This window comes from Ovis canadensis, chromosome 1, assembly GCF_042477335.2.
Source record: "Ovis canadensis isolate MfBH-ARS-UI-01 breed Bighorn chromosome 1, ARS-UI_OviCan_v2, whole genome shotgun sequence".
NCBI lineage: Eukaryota > Metazoa > Chordata > Mammalia > Artiodactyla > Bovidae > Ovis > Ovis canadensis.
This window is the reverse complement of record NC_091245.1, coordinates 66,262,752-66,269,474: the sequence shown is the minus strand read 5'-3', so window position 1 is coordinate 66,269,474 and position 6,723 is coordinate 66,262,752. Positions and strand designations below refer to the sequence as shown.

The 6,723-nt window shown below is 40.6% G+C and overlaps 1 non-coding gene across 1 annotated transcript; it reads left to right on the top strand.

The window, feature by feature from the left end:
* The first annotated feature begins 205 nt into the window (after positions 1-205).
* Positions 206-312, top strand: LOC138431567 (U6 spliceosomal RNA). Its single transcript, XR_011253733.1, has one exon. It is a non-coding gene; the product is annotated as a U6 spliceosomal RNA (small nuclear RNA).
* Positions 313-6,723: the final 6,411 nt, after the last annotated feature.

Genomic DNA, 6,723 nt, shown 5'->3' with positions numbered 1-6,723 from the left:
ATGTGAATTATATTTTTGTTACTTAAGAGATCATGATTGGGAGGAGAAGTGGAGCAAAGAGGAGACTGTTCAAGAAAATATTAGATTAATCTGAGGTTCTTCTTCTTCATATCTGATATGTCTTTTGCCAAGAACTGACCAAAAGCCTTTATGGAAGATGTACTCAGACAGTGACAGTCAGTTATCTGTTAAAAATACCTCTGATGTTTGCCCCAACAGCAAGTACACTACAAAATTTGAACCAAACAGAGAAGACTAGCATGGTCCCTATGCAAAGATAACATGCAAATTCGTGAAGCACTTCCTATTTTTAAACCAAACTTATTATGAATTATAATTTTGTACTAAATACATATATTGAATCATTAAGTTGTATATCTTAAAATCATATCATGTCATGTGTCAATTATATTTCAATAAAACTGGAAAAAATAGAAATGTTTGTGTTAGGAGGCTGGAGGGAGAGCCAGAGTCAGGTAAGGCAGTCCTGTCTTTTGAGACTATAGTCAGGAATTTAGGAAGAAATTGGAAATGCAAAATGCCATAGTAAGCACATATGTGGTTACCTGAAATCCGCATCATTTTAAAACAAAGTGCTTAAGAGGGTATAAATGTTAGTATTCTACTGCCATCCCTGCCACCACAAATCTACAGCCTACTATTTTTCTACCATACGTTTTCTAATGATGCTTCTGTTGATAGAAAGCCCCAGTCATTTTTTATTAATGGATGCTGTGACTTCTTCCCACTCTCTTTCCATTGGCACAGCATTTACTGATTAAAGATGCTGGGTGAGTCAGAATATTCCTTGCATAATGATTGGTTAGTTGGAATGGGTACCAGCTCTTCTTTTGTGATAAAGAACAGTGTATATAAATAAGGGTAAGAGATTTTCTTGATGTTCAAGGTCTTTGGTCTCTGAGTTACAGAGTATAAATTTCCTGGGCCACATTCTAGATGCAGAACTTCCACTGAAGTCAACAGAAGTTTTGTGACAAAATTAATGGCAGAAAAATGCACTATTATTATATATTATTATTTCTTTTTGACTGCTCTGAAGATAATTTGGTGCATAAACTATTGGAGAAGTTTTGAGTTTTTCCAGTGACTCATTTTCATGCAAATGTTTATCACATTTCTGGGTACTGTTTTCCTCTATCATATATATTTCCATCTTCCATGGGTAAATCAACATCTTCATCCATATTGTACATTCAGCAGCTGTAAATTCAGCCTGTATTCTCATTAAATGTTGTGAATATGTGATTTTCATTTATGATTTTTAGCGAGTGTTTCTGAAATTTTCACAGCAGCATCTGGCCAGGAAATGGTGTCTGTGAATCAGAACACTACACCTAATTTTATTTTTCTTCTGTGGACTCATTTCTCTAATCCTTTCTTAGCAAACAGAAGGCAATTTTAATTCCTTTTTATCTTAATTCTCAGAGACCCCCCCTCATGCATAGACTTTAGGTTTGATTTTGCTTTTCCTGTTATGCATGGTTCAAGGACTAGTGGAAGCAAATGCCGAGCTCCTCTCTGCTAACACTCACATCTAAGCCACCACCATGGTTTAATCTGACCAGTGTAAGCTCATCCTAAGAGGTTTTTCCACCATGTTCAGTTTCAGTTCCTTCTGAGCTCTCAATGCTGCTGGTAGAAAGATCTTTAAAAATGCAGAGATGGTTATGTCTCTCCCTGCTTAAAACTCTTCTATTGTCCTCAGAATAAATACCAGATTCTTGAACATAGCTCATGGAGCTCTATATTCTCTGGTCCCTACTTGCCTCTCTAGGCAATTCCACCCTCTTCCTTACTCTATGTTCCAACCATAGGGACCTTATATCCCACACCATCACTTTCTTTCCCCTCTGGGCCTTTATACACTATTACTTGGCTCACTACTCCACTCCACATGCCCTTGAATATATCCTACACATCATTCAAGTCTCAACTTAAACTCCCCTCTTTTGAGTGGCCATTCCTGCTGCCATTGATGGGCTGGGCTTTGCATTCCCACAGTATCCTGCATTTGACCTTTCCAAATAGCCATCACACCTGTGACTTTTTGTTTCACGTCGACCTTCCCCACCAGATTTCTACCTTTGTGAGGCAAGTGACCATACCTGCGTTGTTTATGACTCTCTCCCCAGCACCTTGCATGCAAAAGGTGTTTGGACACCTACGAGGTATGTGATAAATGTTTGTTAAGTTTCTAATTCCACTGCTGTCCTCAGTTACTCCTTTAACACTGCTATCAGTAGATGTGAGTTCATCTCTTTCTAAGGAGACAGGAGAATACTCTGGAGACTGCACAGGTCCTCATTGTCCTTTGTCATTCTTCTCTGGAGTGTCTTCCTGACACTAATTTTTACCCTCGGAGCTCACTCTTCTTCGAAGTGACAGAAACATCCACGTGTGAATGGGAGATCACCTAGCTTGGGAGATGGAAGCCTTGAGTTTGAGTTTGCTTATGACATTAGGTTTTAACTTGGGCAGGGTATTTAATATTTCTGGTTAGATTATTCTCCTAGGCTAGAAAATAAGGTGAATGGACTAGACTGAGTCTACAGGTTCTTCTGTGATACTAAGAAGCCATTTTGAACACTTTTGGGAAGTTAGCACACTGTCCTGGAGTGCAGAAGAGAAAAATGACTGAAGGGTGTGTGTGTGAGAGAGAGAAAGAGTGAGAGAGAGAGCAACAGAGACAGAGAGACATGGAGATCCAAGGCCATTACTTTGATTTCTATGAATCTTAGTTTCCTTCTGTACCCAATTTATGGTAGTAACTATGTCATGGCGTTAAGGATTTTAAAAGATGACATTTATATGATGAATTGTTAGTGTCCAATTAGCCTATCTTCCCTCTCCTTCTGATCATGACTTTCTCCTCTAGAGAAGCTGCTCCTCGCTACTTAGATCATGTCTGTGGTGTAAGTGAAAGTGAAAGTCGTTCAGTCATGTCCAACTCTTTGTGACTCCAAGGACTATACAGGTCATGGAATTCTCCAGGCCAGACCACTGGAGAGGGTAGCTGTTCCTTTCTCCAGGGGATTTCCCAACTCAAGGATCAAACCCAGGTCTCCTGCATTGCATGCGGATGAGCCGCCAGGGAAGCCTGAGAATACTGGAGTCTATCCTTTCTCCAGGGGATCTTCCTGACCCAGGAATCAAACCAGGGTCTCCTGCACGGCAGCCAGATTATTTACCAGCTGAGCTACCAGGGATGCAAGGGGCTGCCAATCAAGTAGCAACTCTACAGAAGTCTACTTCAACTATCTTCACAGCAAGGAATCTGCGGATGAGCTGAGCTTGATCAATCAGGGTATATCCCTGGATCTTTGAAATCAAGGCTTACGTGAGGCTGTCTGTTAGTAAGAAGATGCAGACTCAGGTTTTGGAAACTGGGGTCTTAGCTTTGTTTATTCCCTTTCACTCTCCAATACCACTTCTTGTAGTCTGTCCTATGGAAGCAAGCTTGGATATGACAATGTTACATGTGCAGATTTATTTATTATAGCTTAATTTGTAAGGATAAAGAATGAAATGACTCAGTAAATCTTCAAATTTGGGGAGTTATTTAAATTCCATGCAGCCTTTTTAAAATTTAATTATTTTTTCATTGGCGTACATATGGCTGATCACATTGTCGTACAGTAGAAACTAATACAATTTTGTAAAGTAATTATATTCCATGCAGCCTTTTCAATAATTTTTTAGAATATTTAGTGACATGAGATAACGCTGATGATGTATTTGTCAGTTAAAAATAAAGAATATATAAAACAATATATATAGTATATTTCTAATGTACACACACAAACACGTGCATGCATAGTATATATATGTTATGTTCAGAGCTACATAGGAAAAATACCTAAAGTGGTTCCTCAGTAGGCAATTGGACTTCTAGTGTATGGAAAACATTGTGATTGACTCCCTAACATCTATCCCATTATCCTCTCTACCTCCATACCATATGCAACAGCCATTTAATTTGATAAGGTTGACTTTTACCTCGAGTTCTATAGGCAGTGCATCATTGACTGAAGTCAGTCAGCATGATCCCATCTGTCTAGTTATTGTTATCAGGTTAGAAGTAGACACATAATCCAGGCCCATGCCATTTAGTGCAAGCACTACCTTGGCACTAATGTCTGATTCAGATATAGGCATGTCCTTTCATTTGATCCAACTAAAAGGCTTGAAAGACATTTAGTTGGGTGGTAGATACACATTCTCTTTCCTTGACCATGATGAGGAAACATGAAGTCGTAGGTGATATTGGAAGAGATTTTGTGGGAAATCCCCTGGGGAAGGAAGTTGGCCTTAAGGGTAACTAACACAGGAGATGGAACAGAGGTGTAGTGAAACCTTGTATCTGATGGCATTGCCACATTTCTGAATTAAAACAGCACTAAATCGTGCCCTAATTTTAGGATGAGCTAATATATTACCTAACCATTTAAGCTAAATGGCATTCAGGTTTTAATTACATGAAAAAAAAAAAGATCAAACTTAAAGTGGTATACATTTTATTCTTTATACTTCCCAGTATTTTTTAAAGATTTTCTGCACTGAACACATATTGTTTTTATAATTTAAAAATTGCTTATTTAAAAAGTTGTTATTAGCTAAGAATTGGCGAAGACCCGTTAAATCAGTATTCATTTTTCTCTCCTTACTCACTCTCCCCCTTCTCCTGAACCTACTTCAGTTCTCTTCCCCAATTCCCACAAGAGCTGGAGAAGCCAGCAAAATGTCAAAATTTTGTTGCTCCATTAATTAAGAGGCTTGAATTGGGTGAGACACAACCTGCATTCTGTGAAATTGATTGGCAAGTGACTGGCAGAGCTACCCTCTTGCTAAAGGGGCAATGGCATAAATGAAATTGATCACCATTTATCACCATTTGTCTCATTCTGAACTCACAGATGCCTGGGAGGATTCATGGTCACTGGTTACCTGTGTGCTGACCTAAGAAGAGCTCTGAAGCCGTGTCCTAAGACTCTCTTGCCTAATTTGGTAGTGTTCTCAAAGGAAGAAACCCCATGAGAAATGTGGATTGCAAAGGCCAGGAATATAAACAGGCACATATTCACATCTATGAATTACAGTCATATCAAATTTGTAACACCTGATGCATTGGGGAGATGATACTTTTTAAGAGAAGTGCCATGCATGTGTGCTTAGTTGCACCAAACTCTTGTGCCCCATGGACTGTAGCCTGCCAGGCACCTCGGTCCATGAGATTTTTTACTGGCAAGAATACTGGAGTGTGTTGCCATTTCCTCCTCCAGCAGATCTTCCACACCCAGGGATCAAACTCTCGATCCTGCTTCTCCTACACTGGCAGGAAGATTCTTTATTGAGAGAGGTGATCCTGTGGCAGATGGTGAGGGTAGAGAGAAGTAGTTCCAGAATTCAACTGAGAAGGTGATTCAGAAATGGAACTGGCGAGGAACAAGGGAGCCAGTGGCCAAGCATCTTTAGGATACCAAGCAGACAGCTCTCATAAATACTGCCTTGGGGAAGAAAAATGGCAGACTCTGTCTAAATGATGGCACCCCATCTCTATTTCCCTGTACCCCATTACTCCTGGTTCCAGATTATGTGCACTGGGGCTGCCATTAATTAGATGTGAAACCTTAGGCCAGCCACTTAACCTCTCTGTCCTTGAGTATTCTCATCTGTAAAAGGCCTGCTAGTCAGACCAGAGTACTTCTAAGGATTCTACCAGCTTTGAGGTTAAAGTGCCTGCCTCCAATGCGGGAGACCTGGGTTCGATCCCTGGGTCGGGAAGATACCCTGGAGAAGGAAATGGTAACCCACTCCAGTACTCTTGCCTGGAAAATCCCATGGACGGAGAAGCCTGGTAGGCTACAGTCCATGGGATCGCAAAGAGTCGGAGACGACTTCACTTTCACTTTCACTTTCACCAGCTTTGAAAGTCTACAGTTCTACAGTTGGTCCATTCATCTGCCTGTCTGCACGGATCAGCCAATGAGGAGAGCCCTGGAAGCCTGAGCCCTCGGGAGCTTAGTGTTGATTCTCTGCTGGAGAGGAAGGCATCCTCCCAAAGTGGTGTTCTCCGGGAGGCAGGGGACTTGTGAAGGCAATGCTGCGCTCTTTGCAGCTGCTCTGCAGAGGGGTTAATAACCTGGATTTTAAAGAAGCAAGTGGTCCTCTTTTTTTGTTTGTTTAAACAAAATTCACTCACAGCTGCAAGCAGCACAATGAAAGCACATTTAAAATAATCAGATGCTTTTGGGGCCTCCTGCTGCCAGAACAACTTCAGTCCGAGTTGCTGCCGGCTGCCTTTCAAGGCTGCAGCCTCTGACACCAACTGTCTGAGGGGGTGCAGTGGAGTTGAAAGCCTTTTGTGTCAGAAAAGAGGCCAAAAGTTTTATGATCTCAGGGACCCTAAAGGCCTCAGCTGTTTATTTGTTTGTTCTGTTCTCATTAGGATGTCCCATGTTTTCGAAAGGCATGTGACATCTAATAGGTTGTTTTTAAAGGGTCATTTCATTAAACACTTTAAAAAATGTTCAGTGATCTTTTAAATTCCATTTAATTACCTAATCTTTATTTTGTAACAGTCATAAAGTATGAGCACGTGAAGTCTCTGAGAGGCACTTGAGATGACCAAGGTCTAAAATCATACTAGTTTCTGAATTACCACCTACTCTTCTTGGTCCATTGATTTTTAGATGAGGACTGTTT